Source organism: Erpetoichthys calabaricus, chromosome 8, assembly GCF_900747795.2.
Source record: "Erpetoichthys calabaricus chromosome 8, fErpCal1.3, whole genome shotgun sequence".
Lineage (NCBI taxonomy): Eukaryota > Metazoa > Chordata > Cladistia > Polypteriformes > Polypteridae > Erpetoichthys > Erpetoichthys calabaricus.
This window is the reverse complement of record NC_041401.2, coordinates 132,928,670-132,949,405: the sequence shown is the minus strand read 5'-3', so window position 1 is coordinate 132,949,405 and position 20,736 is coordinate 132,928,670. Positions and strand designations below refer to the sequence as shown.

At 40.2% G+C, this 20,736-nt stretch overlaps 1 protein-coding gene across 1 annotated transcript in view; it reads left to right on the top strand.

Annotated features, from left to right (window-relative positions):
- The first annotated feature begins 14,235 nt into the window (after positions 1 to 14,235).
- The window catches only part of gnb1a (guanine nucleotide binding protein (G protein), beta polypeptide 1a), a 269,592-nt gene continuing 263,091 nt past the window's right edge, over positions 14,236 to 20,736 (top strand). Inside the window, exon 1 of the mRNA XM_051931257.1 lies at positions 14,236 to 14,785. The gene's annotated coding sequence lies outside the window, so the exon portion shown is untranslated. The remainder of the gene's footprint in view (positions 14,786 to 20,736) is intronic.

Sequence of the window (20,736 nt, the reverse complement as noted above, 5' to 3'; positions counted from 1 at the left end):
TGCGTTGAAATGATTCCACAAACAAAATATCTTTATTTTAAAAACTTTAGTGAAATTTCAAGGTAAAACAGTTCACACAAAAATAGAGAAAAGATTGGTATTGCAAGAAAAAAAAAGAAAAGTTCTGTTCAAGGCTTATATCTTCTTTGTTCCTTAAAGTTCTGTCATACAGCTGAACCATTTCTAAATGGTCAGAAACTTGTATGCCTATCCCATTTTCATGTTTTAAATGGGTCTTTCAGTCCCTGCTAGCACTGGGACCTATTCTAAAAACAACTGACTCAGTTAACACACTGGATTGCAGATTATAGCAAGAAAGTTCTATCTCGTATTAACTTACAGGGGGTAAAAGACTATACCATAATCCATAGCTGTGAAAGAAAATTATATTCTATTCTGCTTAAGCAAACACTAATATGAGTTTAAATTAAAGCATTAACTTTCTAAGATTGGCTATTACATTCATACTATTCAGTTTCCCAATCAGCATGTGAGGCTGAATGGTATTCAACACTGAAAAAAAATCCAAAAATAGTGCTCTGACATATGAACCAGTCTGATCAAGAAAGGTGTAGATCTGATGTAAGATAACAAGCAGAGCATCTTCAACACTTCTGTTTACACAGTGAGCAAACTGGCTGTTATCTTGAAAGCATTCAGTTAAGTTTTATTTTCTGAGTATTTCTCTCTGTCCTTCCATTGTTTATATTAAAGGCATCACTCAAGAGCTTGGGAACATTTATATGATTAATAGACAATGTATATTCAAAAAAGGCATTTTTAACATCTTATGCACTAAGGGGTTTTTGGCAGTACTGTGCCTAAATTACATACCCAAAAATAAATGGCTATTACTCTGATTAAGTAGAAAAGGAGCTGCAAATAGAGAGAACAACACATCATATTTTTAAAATAAATTATTTAAATGATTAAAAACTAATGTTTACACTAACATCATAAAAAAACAAATGGTGCTTTTGGGATTTGCCTCTAAAATACATAAATTTTACTGTAGATAACCAAAACATTTATGATGCACAACCCTGGAGTCAATTTTCATTTGTGCCCTAATCTGTCAGCAGAAGGTGTTCCTTTATGGGAACATGTAATCTCTTGTACCTAAAGAATCTCTCAAAAGAAAGTATTGCTTTAGCAGTTATATTTTTTATAACTCTGCATCAAGATTTGTAGATATTTTGAGAAACTCAAGCATAATTGTTGGAAATAATTTGAATCAGCTAACAGCAAATCATAATGTGACTTTGAAAGAGGCATTGGATACAGTAGCTCCCATCAAAACAAAGTTAATGTACTTCTAAAATTTATATTTTTTATTTCTTACTATATTGAGAAATTGTTCTGTTCTGTGTACTGCATTGTATTGTATTGACCCCCTTCTTTTGACACCCACTGCACGCCCAACCTACCTGGAAAGGGGTCTCTCTTTGAACTGCCTTTCCCAAGGTTTCTTCCATTTTTTCCCTACAAGGTTTTTTTTGGGAGTTTTTCCTTGTCTTCTTAGAGAGTCAAGGCTGGGGGGCTGTCAAGAGGCAGGGCCTGTTAAAGCCCATTGCGGCACTTCCTGTGTGATTTTGGGCTATACAAAAATAAACTGTATTGTATTGTATTGTAATGAAAGCACAAAAAAACACACTCTGGTTTAAAAAGAATACTTGAGCTCTTAAATTAGAATGTTGAAAACTGGAGTGTAGTTGGAGAGCAGTAAAGCTGCAGGTCTTCCAAACTACATGGACAGAGATTATTAAAACGTATAAAAAAGCTCTCTTTGCAGTATATAGATCCAGCAGGTGAAGGGACGCTGGCACACGCATGTTGTTGCCGCTCCTCCCTGTTAACAAAACTTTTCGCAAAATTCGCCTTAATTCTACACTGTCTTACGCTTGTTTTATTTCCTTTATTGTACGTATAGTTCGTGGATACAGCCTACTCGAATTGCATGGATTTGGCTTAATATTTACAGATTTTATGGACTCTACTTTGACTGGGAACAGCTGAGTCTGTGGATCACGGGACAAGACCTACGAACATTTCTTTGTACCCTAGCGATCTAGGACCTCGGGATGATCTGTCTCCGTGATTATATTCGCTATGCTGATCTGCTCCCATTTCATCTTACAGTACTCTACGACTGGGAACTGATCTGATGTTCATACTAACCTGGCTTATAGCTCCGGGGCGATCACGCCTGAAATTATCAAGCGTTACTGTTTGTGGCTGTGTATTGGAACCTCCAAATCCTGCTCCCTCCTCCTGCTATGCTTTCTGCTGCTTGCTATAGCCGCTCACCTACGCTACCACAACCACCTGTCCTACCGGTTCTGCTGTGCTGTGCTGCTTCTCCACTGCTATTCAGATAAGTATTGCTCAGTATCATGCTAAAATACTCTCATGACAAACTCCTTCTTATTAAACAGTTTGTCCAGAGCAAATGGTCTGACTGGAACATCCTAAAGGATGCCAGTATTTTGCAGCGCCCGAAATATGTACATGGCAGGTCAGGTCACCACCACCGCCAGGCTGCGAATGAAAAGACCACCGGCAGCATTTGCTCAGGAATAAGCCGTCCTTCTCATGGTCCTGGAAATAGAAGTGTCAGTGTGCCAAATTTACATTATGTGGAAATAAACCCTGATCACGGCTCTGTGCAAAAAGAAGCCTCATTAATTAATATTGCACTGTTTAACTCGAGATCTCTTAATTGCAAAGCATTGGTGCTGTCAGAACTCATCACTGACACCAAACTTGATATTCTGTGTTTAACAGAGACTTGGCAAAAACTGAACAAATTCACATCTCTCATGGAGGCTACACCACCTGGTTTCACTTTCCACACAGAGCCTCGCAGCTCAAGGCAAGGCGGTGGGCTTGCAGTAATTGTCAGAGCAGACTTAAACATCAAACGAATCCCAATTGACTGTCCATTGTCTTTTGAGTGCCTGGCTCTTAAACTAATAACGGAATCAGGTCCTGTCTCACTCATTGTTCTTTATCGTCCCCCAAAATACAATGCATCCTATTGGATCTGATCTGCACTTCTGGACTATCTGTTGTCAACATTTATAGCACTGATTTGGGATTCTCTGACCATAAAGCAGTATTTTTCACTGTTTCACTGCCTTTCCCTCCCCTTACCTGTAAACAACAAATTTCTTACAGAAACCTTAAAAATATCTGTCCCGCTATCCTTTCTGGATCCATTTCTGATCTTTTACTGTCTGCACCTATTCAGTCAACACTAGATAGTCTTGTTGACCACTATAACTCAGCCCTTCATTCAGCATTAGATAAAACAGCTCCTTTAAAAACATAAGGAGGTTTCCTTTAAGTGTTCAGCCCCTTGATATAATTCAGAATTGCGATCTATGAAAGCAGCTGGCCGACGTCTTGAGAGAATGTCACGTAAGACTGGCCTCACTGTTCATATCCAGGATTTCTCTGACCACCAAAGATCTTACAGAGAAGCACTAACTTCTGCCAAGAACATCCATTATGGCAGAATAATAGAAAGTGGCCACGATAACCCAAGGGTTTTGTTCTCTGTAGTTAATGAACTACTCGAACCCGCATCTGGCCCAACTACCTCTTCTACTGAAGTCTGTGAGGAATTCCTCCACTTTTTCCGTAACAAAATTAAAGATCTAAATAATTCAACTAAGATAAATACATCATCTGTTTATATCTCTCCCTATTTTCCCACTCCATCCAGCTCCTTCTCTAAGTTCTCACCAATCACATCTGCGTTTGTTAATAACCTGCTTTGTAAAATGAGGCTGACTACTTGTGTACTGGACCTTATCCCCAGCACACTACTTAAATCCTGCCTTCATGCCATAACCCTGACTGTTACAACAATAATAAACTCATCCCTTGACACTGGCTCTATGTTGCTCACTTTTAAAATTGCTTCTGTAACCCCAATATTAAAAAAGTCTTGTGTTGAAGCTGACAATCTTAACAATTTCCGGCCTATTTCCCACTTACCTTTCCTGTCAAAAGTTCTCGAGCGTGTTGTAGCTTCCCAACTCACCAATTACTTAACCTCTAATAACTTGATAGAACCCTTTCAGTCTGGTTTCAGGGCGCGGCACAGCTGTGAAACTGCTCTGCTATGGGTAACCAATGATTTGCTTATGGCAGCAGACTCTGGACAAACCAGCATATTAATTCTATTAGACCTCAGTGCAGCATTTGACTCTGTCAGACTTGACATTCTACTGTCCAGAATGGAGAACATGTTGGGTATCTCTGGCACTGCCCTCCAGTGGTTCAAGTCCTATCTGACTGATAGGCAAGAGTTTGTTAGTCTTGGCAACAGCAGGTCCAGCTCAGCGCCTGTCACACAAGGAGTCCCTCAGGGCTCTGTCCTCTGCCCTCTTCTCTTCTGTATTTATATGCTTTCCCTTGGCCATATTATCCGTAGCTATGGACTGGGTTATCATTTTTATGCAGATGACACTCAACTCTACTTCAGTGTTAAAAGTGAAACTTCATCAGAGCTTTCTCAGCTCACAACCTGCCTTAGTGAAATTAAAACCTGGATGGAGCAGAACTCTTTAAAATTAAATTGCAACAAAACTGAACTCCTGCAAACTGGGACTAAAATTCAACTTAATAAAATGAGATCCTTCCCAGTCCATCTTGGCGGTGATCTCATCAGACCTGCCTCTACTGTAAAGAATCTTGGTGTCATTTTTGATTCCACCCTCTCTTATTCCGCCCACATAAATCACATTAAGAAACTTTCTTACTTTCACCTCCGTAACATATCCCATGTTTGCTCCTTCTTCTCCTTCTCTAATGCTGAGAAACTTGTCCATGATTTTATCACATCCTGCATCGATTATTGTAATTCCCTACTGGCAGGTGTCCCTTCTAATCTTATATCACAGCTCCAGCTTATTCAAAACTCAGCTGCAAGAGTCCTTACTCGAATCAGCAGCAGAGAGCACATCACACCCATCCTGCTCCGTCTTCACTGGCTCCCTGTGTCTTACAGAATAGAATATAAAATCCTACTAATAACCTACAAAGCCTTAAATAACCTCGCGCCAAACTACATCAGTGACCTTCTCCATCACTATGTGCCTGCGTCCCCACTAAGGTCCTCTGATTCTGGCAATCTTGTTGTGCCCCACACTAATCCACACTCCATGGGTGACAGGGCCTTCAGCTGTATAGCGCCCAGACTCTGGAATGACCCACCGAAATTAATCAGGTCAGCTGACTCCATGAATTCTTTTAAAAAACAACTCAAAACTCAACTGTTCGGGAAGGCTTTTAGCTCTACTTGACTTTATTACCCTTCTCTCAGTTTACTTCTCTGTCAAGATGCTCATGTAACCTGTATGTGTGTGTGTGTGTGCTAGACCATCAATTAAGTTGTCTTTTAGGCTTTCTTTCTCTGAATTCATTGTCGTAATCTTCTTTATTTATTTATCTGGTTTGTACAATGCTATACACTGTATACCCTGCCGTTCTTTCTTATATTCTGTAAGTGCCTTGAGCATGGGAAAGGCGCTATATAAATAGAATGTATTATTATTATATCCCATACGGTACAGAATGCCAAAAAAGTTACCTACAGAATTATTATCACTCTTGACTTAATATTTGGTGCCAAACCCTTTGGAAAGAACAACCACAGTCAAGAGCTTCCTATAGCTATAAATAAGTTTCTTGCACCTCTGTACTGGAATTTTTGAAAACTCTAATTTTGCCAAATGCTCCAGGTCTACAAGATTTGATGTGTGCTTTCCTTTCAATAGCTCTTTTCAGATATCTCCACAAGTGTTTACTGGGATTTAGATAAGGACTAGTTGCTAGCTACTTGAAAAGTGTCAATTGCTTGATTTCTGAATGCTTTTTGAAGTGTACTTTGGGTCATTGTCATTCTGAATGACCCATGACTTTCAACAGAGACTACACTTTATGACACTGGGTCTTACATTGTGCTCCAGAATTCCTCAGTAATCTTCAGATTTCATTAAACCATGAACAGTTTCAAGGCCACCTAGTGCCAGGAGTAGCAAAGCAACCCCAAAATGTCAATGATCCTCCTTTGTATTGGATGGTAGGGATGCTGTTTTTATCGTTGAAGGCTTCATTTTTTTCTGTAAACATAAATATGTTTGTCCTTTGGCAAAAAGCTTCCATTTGGTATCATCTGTCCAGAGTACATTCTCCAAGAAGGATTTTGGCTTGTTCAAGTGTGTTTTGTCAAGCTCCAGTCTGGCTTTTTTAATGTCTATGAGTCAGAAGTGGGGTCCTCCTGGGTGTCCCACCCTAGAGCCCCCTTTCATTGAGAGTGTGACAGACAGTGTGATTTGATTTTTGTTGTGAATTGTGTCTGAAGGTTTGTTTGGATCCATTTGGCAGTTGATCAAGGTTCTTCCTCCATTATTCATGGAATCCTTCTCTGCAAACTTTCATCAATTTTTCAGTGCCATGGACCATAAATTTCTTGATAATGTTGCATACAGTGGACAGTCTCTGTAGATGGATTCATAGCTATGCAATTATATGTATAAAATATGCTTTTCTACAATTTTGTTTCTCACATCATTAGATAATTTACTTTTCTGTCTTTTCTCCATGATGAGTATGGTACATACAGGCACACATTGTTATCAGACATTTTTGTAGGCATGTATGTCATAAGGAAAAGCACCAGGAAAAGGGACCATAGTTTTATGCTTTAGAGAGTAACCTGGAGCAAGGATGATGTTTTTGTAAGGCCTATGTTCAATACATTTGCCCTGCATATTTAAAAAATATAGATTTCTACGTTATAGAGACACAGACACCTCCAGTGTATGGGCTTAAAGCATGTCTAGATTTATATTTAATTAAGCTTGTCTTAGCAGTGACCTCAACAGTAGATATACAGTCAATAAACTAAACGTTTGCTGATGTTTTCAGGGGCATTGGTCTGTTACCTGGGGAATGTGTAATTCACCTTGACCCCACAGCAATTCTAGTAGTGTACCCGCTGAAAAGGATTCCTCTTGCCCTGTTAAGTCATCAACAAGAAGAGTTGTTGAACATGGAGAACTCAGGAATTATTTACAAGGTGACAGAACCAATTGTGTGAGTGGATGCATTGGAGGTCGTTGAAAAACTGAAAACAGGCAAGCTCAGAATTTGTCTTGACCCTAGAGACTTAAACAAAGGTATTAATTGCCCCCACTACTCTCTGCTAACATGAGAGGACATAACACCACAGTTGGCAGTTGTACACTACTTTAGCATAGGAGATGCCTGTTCGGGATACCATGCTATTTATGGTATTTTTATGCATTTTTATTTATTTATGTTAGGCAGAATGCCTAGAGGGGGCTGGGCGGTCTCATGGCCTGGAACCCCTGCAGATTTTATTTTTCTCTCTAGCCATCTGGAATTTTTTTGTTTTTTCTGTCCTCCCTGGCCATCGGACCATACTTTTATTCTATGTTAATTAGTGTTCCCTTATTTTAATTCTTATTTATTTTGTCTTTTTTCTCTTTCTTCATCATGTAAAGCACTTTGAGCTGCATTATTTGTATGAAAATGTGCTATATAAATAAATGTTGTTGTTGTTGTTGCTATAAAGCTCACAGAATAATCTTCTTGCTTAAAACATTTAACACCTCGTTTGGACATTACTGTTTCCAGTGTTACCATTTGGCCCGATCTTAGCGCAGGATGAATTTCACAGGAAAACAGACAAGACATACTAAGCCTTCAATGGAGTGGTTGCCATCATGGACGACGTCCTTAGCTATGGCACGACTCATGAGGAGCTTTACCAGAACCTCTTTGCCATGCTACAATGTTCATGAGAGAAATTAGTCCATCTTAATTCTGAGGAACTCACAATCGGAACAACTGAGGTCAGTTACATTGGTCATCGCCTCACAGCTGAGGGAATCAAGCCAAACTCAGTGAAAATGTCCGCTATAAAGATGATAAAGGCACCAAAGAATCAGGCAGAACTGGAGATAGTGCTAGGCATGGCAAATTACCTAGCCACGGTCACAGGGTGCCAATGCACCATCTCCTGAAGCATGAGCTAGTTTTTGTGAGGTAAGCAGCATGATGCAGCATTTCAGAAAATGAAAGACTTTAATCCTGTGAAAGAGCTCTGTTTATGGGTAGATGCATCACAATTTGGGCTTGGCACTGTACTGCTACAAGAAGGCAGACCCATCAGCTATGCTTCCAAGTCACTCACAGACAGGAAGATAAATGATGCACAGATTGAAAAAGAAATGTACATAGTTCTCTTTGGATTCAAGCATTTTTGCCAGTATGCATATGGTAGTCGAATTTGTGTGGAGTCAGACCACAAGCCACTGGAGTCAATCTTAAGAAAACCATTAGCTGCAGCTCCTCCAAGGCTGCAGATAATAATCCTACAACTCCAGAGATATGACTTCCATATTGTTCACCAACCACACTCTCAAGACAGTCCATTACCTCCCATGACAGCAGCCTCAGTGAAGGGATGAATGTACATATTCACACAGTTTTCAGCAGCTTACCAGTAAGTGATGCAAGATTACAGGAGATCCAGAGTGAAAGAGGGAAAGACAAATAGTTATGTATTCTGAAAACAGTCATTCACAAAGGATGGCCTCGGGGAAGGGAGAAAATGCCCTCAGAGCATCTTGCATTTCAAGAATCACCGAGATGAGCTGTCTGAAATAAGTGGAATTGTCTTTAATAAGGGAGAAAAAATGGTCATTCCTACAAGTCTCAGAGAACAGACGCTAATGAAGATCCATGCAAGATACATGGGCAAGTGCAAACAAAGAGCACATAATATCATGTTCTGGCTTGGAATGTCAAAGCAAATAGAGGCAATTGTGGCATATCTGTCTGGAAAATCATCCATTGAACACCAAAGAGCCCATGATACCTCACGGCATACCAGGCAGGCTATGGAAAATTGTAGGTATAGGCATATTCACATGGAACAGTGGAAAGTACCTTGTGACCAGTGACTACACTACTGTAGATACTTGGAATTAGACCAACTTCACAACACCACATCAGCAGCTGTGATACACAAGTTCAAAGCAGCCTTTTCCAGACATGGCTTTGCAGAGACATTAATATCAACAATGGACCCCAATACACATCAAAAGAGTTTGAGTGATTTGCCAATTTGTGGGAATTAGCACAAATCGCCTCAAGTCCATACTACATTCAGAGAAATGGTCTTGCTGAAATAGCTGTTCAGACAGCAAAAGAACTCCTGGATAAAGCTTATGCAGATGATAAAGACTCATATCTCAGTCTGCTTGGATATCGTAAGATGCTAGTGGACAACTTTAAATCCCCAGCACAGTTGTTCATGAGCTGATGATTTTGCTCAATTCTGCCAACTACACACAAGCAATTACAACCACAAGTTGCTAGCCATAAGGAAGGATTCATGAAAAGTAGCTAAAGACAGCGTCACCAAAAGATGTACTATGACAGATCATTTAAGACACTGCCACCACTTGATGCTGGAGAAACTGTCAGACTCCAAAAGCAGGGACTTTAGAAACATCCATCCATACATATCCATCCATACATATACAGTTTTCTTTTAAGTTATTTTATTGGAATTTATTATTCAAATCAGGCATTTTTGTAGGTTCCTATGTCATAAGGAAAGCACCAAAAACGGGATCTCAGTTTTATGTTTTAGAGATTAATCTGGAGCAAGCATGATGTGGATGTAAGGCCTGTGTTAAATAAAGTTCCCTTGCATATTAAAAAAAGCATCTGGTCATCACTTCATTTTGCACAAAGCATGCAAACAAGACACATATATTAACACCAATCATGTTGTACTGTAATACATTGTGTAGAAGAATTAGTACAATATGTTTAAAATACTGCAGCAGTCCCAATATTTTGCCTACAATTGTATGGCAAGAAAAACTGGACCTCTCTGCCATAAAATGGAAAACAGACGTGAAAGTTTAACCTGGACAATAATCAGTTGGTGTGGGACGATAAACAGATGCAGAGATATTTAATTAATTATTTTATTGCTACACAATACTGATATTCTAAGTCTAATACGGAAATTTCTACAGGCGCTTTAAACTGGTTCTTTATTTTAGTTTTCGGTGCTAGGTATCTCATCAGGTTGTCATTGCTACTTGGATCCTAGGTGTGGCGCTAAACATTAATTGCTATAGAGATTGCACTGAAGAGATAATAGCTAAGCAAAGCAGATCAAATGGGGAAAAAATAATTAAGGATGCTCTCTCTTATTTCAAATCTAAAGTGTGCCAGCACTTCAGATTTTAATTAATACAAGGAAAATTCAACAAAGACCATGCCATATTCAAACTTTGTTCAACAAAAATAAAATATGCTGGCAACACAGTGAATCTACAGAGCCACCTGTCTCATCATCATCCTCACCTTTTGGAGAAAGCAGCTTCTACTTTATCTGTAAGTCAGCCAACAATGTTTTTAAAACAAAACTATTTTTTGCTTCACCAAAAGCTATGGATATTACATAACCTATCACTGGTTCTATTTGTAAAGATCTTCATCCTTATAGTTTTGTGGAGAACGAGGGTTTATGCAAAATACTCAAAATGTTAGAACCATGATATGAAATACCTTGTCGAAAGTACTTTACTTAAAAAACGATTCCTTTGTTGTACAAGGAGACAAGGGCAAAGGTAGAGAGCACATTACAAACTGTGATAAGTGTTGCACTTACTGTACATGTGACTGGTGTACTTCAGGGAAACTGAGTCTAACATCAGTATAACAACTTCTTTAACAGGTTTGACCACCCTAACCCACTCTCACTCTCACCTCAGAGTACTGCACCCTCCACAAATCCTTCTGCTGATACCAGTATAGCAGAGACATCCCCACCCATAATTACAACAGCACAAGTGAGCAGAGAGCTGAGGAGACTTCGTGCCAGCAAAGCAGCGGGTCCAGATGGAGTATCGCCACGACTGCTGAAGGTCTGTGCATCGGAGCTGGGGGGTCCTCTACAGCGCATCTTCAACCTGAGCCTGGAACAGGGGAGAGTCCCGAGGCTTTGGAAAACATCTTGCATCACCCCAGTCCCAAAGGTATCACGTCCTAGTGAGCTGAATGACTTCCGGCCTGTTGCTCTGACATCACATGTGATGAAGACCATGGAGAGGCTGCTGCTTCACCACCTGAGACCACAGGTTCAACACGCCCTCGACCCTCTGCAGTTTGCATATCAGGAGATGGTGGGAATGGAGGATACCATCATCTATATGCTACATCGATCCCTCTCCCACTTGGACAGAGGCAGTGGTGCTGTAAGAATTATGTTTCTAGACTTCTCTAGCGCCTTCAACACAATCCAACCTCTGCTCCTTAGGGACAAGCTGACAGAGATCGGAGTAGATTCATACCTAGTGGCATGGATTGTGGACTATCTTAAAGATAGACCTCAGTATGTGCGTCTTGGGAACTGCACGTCTGACATTGTGGTCAGCAACACAGGAGCGCCACAAGGGACTGTACTTTCTCCGGTCCTGTTCAGCCTATATACATCGGACTTCCAATACAACTCAGAGTCCTGCCACGTGCAAAAGTTCGCTGATGACACTGCTATTGTGGGCTGCATCAGGAGTGGGCAGGAGGAGGAGTATAGGGACCTAATCAATGAGTTTGTTAAATGGTGCGACTCAAACCACCTACACCTGAACACCAGCAAAACCAAGGAGCTGGTGGTGGATTTTAGGAGGCCCAGACCCCTCATGGAAACCGTGATCATCAGAGGTGACTGTGTGCAGATGGTGCAGACCTATAAACATCTGGGAGTGCAGCTGGATGATAAATTAGACTGGACTGCCAATACTGATGCTCTGTGTAAGAAAAGACAGAGCCGGTTATACTTCCTTAGAAGGCTGGCATCCTTCAACATCTGCAATAAGATGCTGCAGATGTTCTATCAGACAGTTGTGGCGAGCGCCCTCTTCTATGCGGTGGTGTGCTGGGGAGGCAGCATTAAGAAGAAAGATGCCTCACGCCTGGACAAACTGGTGAGGAAGGCAGGCTCTATTGTTGGCATGGAACTGGACAGTTTGACATCTGTGGCAGAGCGACGAGCACTCAGCAGGCTCCTATCAATTATGGAAAATCCACTGCATCCACTAAACAGTGTCATCTCCAGACAGAAGAGCAGCTTCAGCGACAGACTGCTGTCACTGTCCTGCTCCACTGATAGACTGAGAAGATCGTTCCTCCCCCAAACTATGCAACTCTTCAAGTCCACCCGGGGGGGTAAACATTAACATTATAAAAAGATATTGTCTGTTTTTTACCTACATTATTATCAATCTTTAATTTAATATTGTTTTTTGTATCAGTAAGGTGCTGCTGGAGTATGTGAATTTCCCCTTGGGATTAATAAAGTATCTATCTATCTATCTATCTATCTATCTATCTATCTATCTATCTATCTATCTATCTATCTATCTATCTATCTATCTATCTAACAGTGCATTTTATCAATGAAGAGTGGCAATTGATCTCCTATGTTCAGCAAACTTGAGCGATGTATGAGAGTCGCACAGGTTCTCACATGGCAGAAGTGCTAAAAAAGACTGCAAAAGAATGGGCACTTCATGAAAAGGACCCAGTAATAGTCACTGATAATGCATTTGACACTAGCCGTCAACCTTGCTGGATTTCGACGTGTTTGGTGTTTTCTGTGTATATTAAATCTTGTGTCACAGCATGCTCTAAAACTCCTCCCTGTTGCTCGAATGCTTGTGAAATTAAGGAGAGTTTCCATATTTTCCATAAAAGCACCATAGCTGCCGAAGCTCTGAAAAGAAATCAGAAGATGCTTAGACATCCACAGCACAAACTTATAACATGTTGTTGGTTCACTGGAACAGTGCTTATGACATGCTTTCCCAATTTCTGAAGCAGAGCCTGCTGCTTATGCTGCCCCTTTTTCTCTGAAGGTAAGTTTTAAATTTTTTTTACTAATAAAAATTTAAAATGATTTATTATTAAATGTGTTTATATTTACAAATCCCCATAGGTGTTAGGCAAATGCCAATTGGGCATGTTTTATTTCACAAGCTATCTTGGTTATGGATCCTCAATTCCAAACCACTTTTTTTCTTTCATTATTTAAAACACTCACAACAAATCCTCGCCTCCTCGACCTGCTCCATAAACATATTATCGTTATCGTAGGCAAAATATCGTGAAGATATCATATCATTAGTAACCCTAGATACCCACCCCTAATAATCAGAAATGCTGGACAATAGCACATTGGTGGTTGAATTGAATTGTTTTTTTAATTTTGACTTCATTGTATGGAATGTTACATTGTTACATGCTTTAAATAAATTCAATAAAAGTAAAAAAAAATAAATAAAAAATAAAGAAACTAGATGTCCTTAAGTGGCCCAATAAGAGTTTCGATTTTTGCAATTTGTAAAAATAATCAGAAGTATTTTCAGTCACCATAACCCAGCTTACTGGATAAAGGTGGAGCAATTTTGCAAAGAGGAATGGATATGTTTTTCTCCATCATAATGTGCAAAATTAATGCCATTTCTTTATTTTTTTAGGTTGAATGCTTATATGTAAAAAATTACTGACTTGCAAGTAAGCCTTCCCAATATACTGCATAAATTGCTCAGGCAGTGAGAATATTAAATGTGAAAAAACAATTGATAAGCCTTAAAAGAATTTTTCAAGATAAGGTTGTAATTAAACCTTGTTTATTTTATAAAAATGAACCATCTATCGACATGGTCATCTCACTTTTTTGCTTTGACAAATTTTCAGACATTTTCTAAGATTAACGGAGATAGAACAACGTTTTGTTTCAATTTTACAATTTATCATAAATATTGCTTATACCGTAGAATTGTGTATAATAAATAAACCAATATGTCATATAGTTCTGTAATTATTCTAGGCATTTGATGTGCATTCCGTTGAAAATGGACAGATACAAGACTTCAGTTTAACTCACCACCATAAAAACAGTTTAAAGCAAGCTACAATGATTCTTTATAATTCTTTCACAATCCCCAAGTTGAAAACGATACAAACAGAACAGTGTAAGAAAAGAAAAAGTGCTTTGTATGAACTCAAAACATGCTTTCCTGCAATCAGGCTTTCATTTTTGAGACTGGCGTACATGCGTGCGCGGTGACGTTGTATTACAAAACGTGGGGTTTCCCACAATCTATTGCAGGGTTTACCGCGCCCATTCTCTGCCGTTTGATGGCCGGAGGAAGCGATTGAGGTGTTAGTGAGAGCGAGCGAGTGAGAGAAAGAGGGAGGGAGGGAAAGAAAGAAAGAGGGAAGGAAGACAAGAAAGAAGGGGGAATACCTGAAGAATATAAGTGCATATTGGATACATTTTTACAAGCCCCAACAAGACGAGCATATTCTGTACATCATTCGTAGGAAGTAGATTTTTTTTATATTGGTCACTTCTTCTGTTTTTTTCTTTGTAAGCGGCGGTGGACCCTTCCTTCTTTTGCTTGGGGCTGTTGTATGGATATTTTCCTACTTTGTATACCTTGATAAGCAGGACAACAAATAATAATAACAATCGAAACGAGGACGAAGTGTATTGGGAGTGTCACGCCTCTGTTTTTCTCGAGTCTGTCTATCTGTCTGGCGAGGACGGAGAAGCTGCGGGACAGACTCGAACCCCAGTCCAGACCCTTAACATTGCAGGCTTTTCTCGTAGGCAAGTCTCCAGTCAATGCTAAAGAAACAACGGACATCCAGACGTAAGGTAAAGTAAATCGTTTAGATAAAAGGTGGGCTGGGTGAGATGCTGGAGTGCCTCCATAATGCTGATGTTTGTCAAGGTTTCAGTTTATACTTACTATACTGTATTTTATGGAGAACCTAATGAAAGAAAGCTATTACTTGTACGTGCCCATTCGAATATTGTTTTAGCTTTGCGGCCCCTCAGCACCTCAGGTGACAGTTTTATTTATTTTAATGTTGTTTGATATTAATATGGTAAGTTTGTAATCTTTGATCACCCACGGTGTTTTGCACCAGCGGGCCTAGCCTTAAACATTGATCGAATTGTGATTATAAACTGCTGTTATTTTCTTTCTTTCTTTTTTTTGATTCATTTATGTAAAAGTGATACGTTGTGAAAGGAAATACAATATGTGTATAGCTTGCGCCTCAATTACGATGCTTTATGAAACTGGTTCTTAAAGAATCCTCCGTTTAGAGTGACCAATGCAAGTGGTCGAATTCTATAAAGGTTATATTTTATGAAGCATTTAATTTTTGTATAAGAAATACGTGACAATTTTGATGATGTGTTGCTTGTAGTGATTTGATGAGGCGTTAAAGATGTTTTATCTTTAAAGTTAATATGAAAATATTATTTTAATTGTTATGTAATTGCCTAAAACCTTCACCAAACAACAAAATGTATTCGTGATGAAAAGAGACGCATTGACATACTAATTCACAAACTAATCAACAGCTTCTCGCGAAGAATTTGCAGTCCAAGTCTCTTTAGTGTTTGTATTTATTCTGGTAAACGGTTTAAGTTTTTTGCACTTCATTCAACTCGTACAGTGTAGAGTAAATAGTACAACTTGTGTAGTGGTATGAAATGTGTGCTTTGGACCACTCATTTATCAATAACTTAATTTCAGAAAACAACTGAGTGTTCTGTTAACATATACAGTATAAAGGAACAACCTAGCACGTTACTAGAATTTGTGTAATAAGACAATGTCAATGAAAGTACTTCGTTTTCATCCAACTCGGCAGTAGTTTTGCGTATTGGCGACATTACTGTTGAAGACGTGTGTCCAGCAATTGACTTGGCCCTCCGTTCGGGCGTGTTTTTTGTCCCATGCCTAGTGCTCCCTTGATCGTCACCAACACTGGCATCCATCCTCGTTGAACTGGATTAGCGTGTTAGAAAATGAGTGTTTATTAGCTCTATGTGCATAACAGGCAATTTGAAATGTATAGTTACATCTTGGAAGGTTTAGTATTACCATCTTCCCTGCAACCATTACTTCAAAATTAGGGCAATTTCAAGTAACAGTAAGTTGTATATTAAGATGAACCAAGTAATGTTCTTAAAAAGTTAAGGACTGATGGTGACCGTTTAGAAATACATTGGTAGTAATTTACTGCGTTATGTTTTTAATGCGTTAGGCTGCCCTCCATTCCCGGCCCAGCAACAAAGCGGAGTTTACAATGTGTTTAATTCCTGTTTAGGTAAGGAAGGAAACACAGTAGTTGTCGTTGGGCGGAAGAGAAATTGTTGTATCCGGGAGGAGGGGGAGGGGCGGGTTCCATAGGCAAAACTGTACACACACACACACACACACACACACCACTTGTTTTGGCTACAGAGTAGCAGGTGTGGTAGTGGCCCAGTTAAGTTGATCAAATTTGTTTAGTTGTACAAATTTAGAGGTGTTGACAGATAATGTAAAGAAGGGATTTACACACACAGCGTTTTTTTTTTTTTTAATTTCCAGGTAAATGTGAGAAGCTGTTTGTGTCCAAGACGGCAATTTCTTCCACTTCTGTGCACCTGATTTGTTAAGAGCTCGGTGTACGATCGCACGGTGGATTTCTTTTTTTTTTTTTTTTTTTAATTGTCGCAGTACAGATAATTGGATTTTAACAACTTCATTTTGAGCTGTATAATAGGATTGGTATCTGTCAGGGTTTAACATCATCTGTGACCACTTTCACCTTTGTATCCTATTTATTGTAGTAAACATACGCATAAGGTGTATATTTAAACAGAGGTAAAAGTAAAGGGAGACTTTTCGTACCTGCATCACTCCTGTCTTGAATACATGTTGTAAAGGTAGACAGGCAAAAAAAATGGGAGCTTATAGATCGAAACCAAGTGGGCATTATTTTTCGCGCCCACTTTTTATTGTATATTGTTAATAGGTTTTTGTTGTTTGTTTGACTTTGTTTTGCCAGCCTAGGACTCCCCCACCCCTTCTTGGCATTCAGAGCCTCAAGGAACAAGATGGCGATGGCAGCTTTCAGCGTTTTCCTCATAATTTGAAACATTTAGCGTCAGCACCATTCGAAGGGTATGACTGTTATGTGAACTCCAGCGTTAAATGACACTCTAATTATTAAACAGTATCATACTTCTATTTTTATTTGTTCATTTATTATATATTTTGATTTTTTCATTGCACAAATCATTCCCTTATCTGTTGATGTGTTGAGCAATTTGGTTTGAATATAAAATCTCTAGATTGCTGCTGTATATTTAAATATATAGATTTTCATCGAAAGTGACGAGTTTCTGTTTAGACACCTTAAGTTTATAAAAATGTGTATAGTTACCTAAATTACAAACCCCATCAATGACAGACCATAATTTATGGTGAGACACACTGTGTAAGTCGTTATTATTTGTGTTTTAAACTAAAAAAATATTTTTTTCTATCTCTCATGTTGTACCTTTAAGGCTGATAACATGTATATACCGGGCATCAAAAAGCGGAGTACTGTTCCTGGGTTACAAATGATAAGTAAGCATTACAGTGTACATTTTATTTAAAAAAACATTCACGTATCAGGTGAAATGTTTGAAAGGGAGAATGTCACATAAAACCTCTTAAAATTTAAAATTATTTTTTTGAAGTAATTCTACTTGCAAATATTCAGACCAAACCCATTCAAATTCAGTTGAGCATCTTTACCATATAATAGCTATTAGCCCTTTTTCCAGAAAGGCATCATGTAGCTTTGTGTAGTAGTTGCAGGTGATTTAGAATTATGTGTGAATGTTTTATTCTTGAATCACTCTAGAAGTTCTTTGGCTCAGTCATTGTCTTGGTGAAATTTACACCTTCTCTCAAACTTCATTATTTAAGCAGGATGAAACAAGTATCCTAATTATGTCTAGTACACCATCCATATTTCCTTCACCTCAAGATGCTCGGTCTTGGTTAATGAAAAACCAATGCTGCACAGCTTGGTGGTGCTGCTGTCACCATTCATCAGTGCAAGGTTAGTGATTTCTTGTGCTCTAATAATAATACATTTTATATAATGCCTTTCCCATGCTCAAGACTCTTCCAAGAGGTGGTTTTCTGGAGCAGTTAAGGCTGGGTTTATACTTCATGCGACGCAACGCATGCTGCAGCGGACGCTCCTGCTACGCAAGCGTTGTAGTGTTTATACTTGCGCGCGTACTTTACGTACATCTGGAGGAATCCACCAGGTGGCAGTGCGAGATATTATCACGGTGAGAACATGTTGGGGTTCGCTGTGTTGTGAATTGCCTGGAACACCCATTAAATTCCGATGACACCTTACCGCAATATCTCTGAAAAGGATGTTTATTGATTAAATCCAGGGATGTGTCAATTCCAGCAAGCATAAATGTAAAAGTCATGCTGCTGTGCTTTCTTAATCTATATATACAAGGGGGCTCCGCCCCCTGCTCGCTTTGCTCGCCTACCCCCGGCGTTTTGAACCCGTGCCCGCTGGGTAGCCACGTGTGAGGATGACGCACGTTTAATACGGAGAGCATGCCCGTGTCACTCTGGGGCTCTCCACTGTTAATTAATTATATTCAGGCAGGCGCGTGTTTGTATCTCGGTAACTTGAGCTGTGTCGTGTTGAACCCGTGCCTGCTTTGCTTATGCAGTTTGAGACGCGCGTTGTAGGAGTCCCCGTTCATTAGATGTACGCATTAGTGCCACTCACAATATGGCGGCCACGCCTGCGCATTCCGTATTATGTCGGTTCTTACCATGCTGTGTAGGCGCATTTGCCTTTTGTACTTTTACTGGGCTTTGTGACGCCCGATGTAGGCGCCTGAACCTTCAGGGTCCGTATCCACTATGTGGTGTGGACGTTTAACTGTCGTTGGTTCTGCCTTTATAGTCTGTATCTCGGTGTGCATGTGTTTAGTGCCTAGGTTTTTTTTGTAGGTGTTGCATTCCAGGTTTCATCATCTGTAACCCGCTCTCCATGTGTTCGTCCCCGTTCTTTAATCCCTTTATGAAGTTTTACTTTGCTTTCTATTCTGTGTTTTATTTCTGACCTCGCTTTATGTTGCTTGCGGCATGTCAGACCGTGCGTAGTGTCTCTCGTTTTACTGTGGGGAGGGGGGCTTTGTTTTGTAACCTGCTCTCTATGTGTTTGTTTCTTTTCTTTAACCTCTTTATGACGTTTTACTTTGTTTCGTACTTTGACGATTCGTAGTCTGTCCCGTTTTGCTCTGGTGTGGGGGGGGGGGGGGGGGGGCTTTGTGTGTTGGCTGCACACGTGGGTAGTCTCTCCCATTTTACTCGGGGGGGGGGGGGGTGTGTGCTTTGTTTCTTTAATCCCTTTATGAAGTTTTACTTTGTTTCCTACTTTGTGTTTTATTTCTGACCTCGCTTTATCCTGCTTACGGCATGTTCTTTATCCTCTTTATGAGGTTTTACTTTGTTTCCTACTCTGACGGTTCGTAGTTTCTCCTGTTTTGCTTTGTTGTAGTGGGGGGGCTTTGTGTGGCGCCTATTTATGTTGGTGTGTGGACTCCGTAGCGCTTGCGTCTGACTCCTTTTTTTGTGTGGAAGGGGCGCGTTGCATCATTTCTTATAGGGGCGCGTGGCCTGATTTCTTATTTCTGTTAGTGGAGGGGAGCTTTGTGTGGCGGGCGTGGGTCTGAATCCTCTGTTTTGTGTGCCATGGGTTTGCGCTTGTGTATGACTCCTTTTTTCTTTAACGTCCTCATTTCTTATTTTCTGTTGGTTGGATCTGTTGGTTGGAGGCGGGCATGGTGCCTGCAGTACGCCACGGGCAGGCAGGTCCCTGCGTCTTTGTGTCCTCATTTCTTATTTTCCGTTGGTTGGCGCCTGCGCAGTATGTCTTTTGCGTCCACGGGCAGGCAGGTCCCTGCGTCCATATCCGTTTTACCATTCTCGGTTAGTAATATGTATATATATATATGTGTGTATATGTATATATGTGTGTATGTATGTATATGTATATATATATATGTATGTATGTATATATGTATATATTTATATATATATAAAATACACACACACACACAGTGGAACCTTGGTTTACGAGTATTTTGCAAGACGAGCAAAAATTTTTAATAAATTTCGACTTGATAAACGAGCGAGGTCTTGCAGTATGAGTAGTACGTATACCCTTTGTCTGCTGAGCGTCATGTGATCACAACTGAGCTGATGGTTCTTCTCTCTCTCGCTGCGGGATTGTGGGCAATCCATATTAATAAACGAGAATGGTAAACCGGATATGGAAGCGCGGCCATGCCCGTGGACGCAAAAGACAAAGTGCGCAAGCACCACACAAAGGCCCCCCCCCCCCCCCCCCATAGTGAAACGGGAGAGACTACGCATGTGCGCAGGCGCCACACAAACCCCCTCCCCCCCCCCCCCCCCCCCCCCCCCCCCCCGAACAGTGCAAAACGGGAGAAACTACGAACCGTAGGAGTAGGAGTAGGAAACAAAGTAAAACGTCATAAAGAGATGCCGCAAGCGGGATAAAGCAAGGTCAGAAATAAAACACAAAGTTGGAAACAAAGTAAAACTTCATAAAGGGATTAAAGAAACAAAGCCCACCCCCCCCCCCCCCCCCCGAGTTAAACGGGAGAGACTACGCGCGTGCACAGACACCACACAAAGCACCCCCCAGCACCAGAGCACAACGGGAGAGACTACAAACCGTCAGAGTAGGAAACAAAGTTAAACG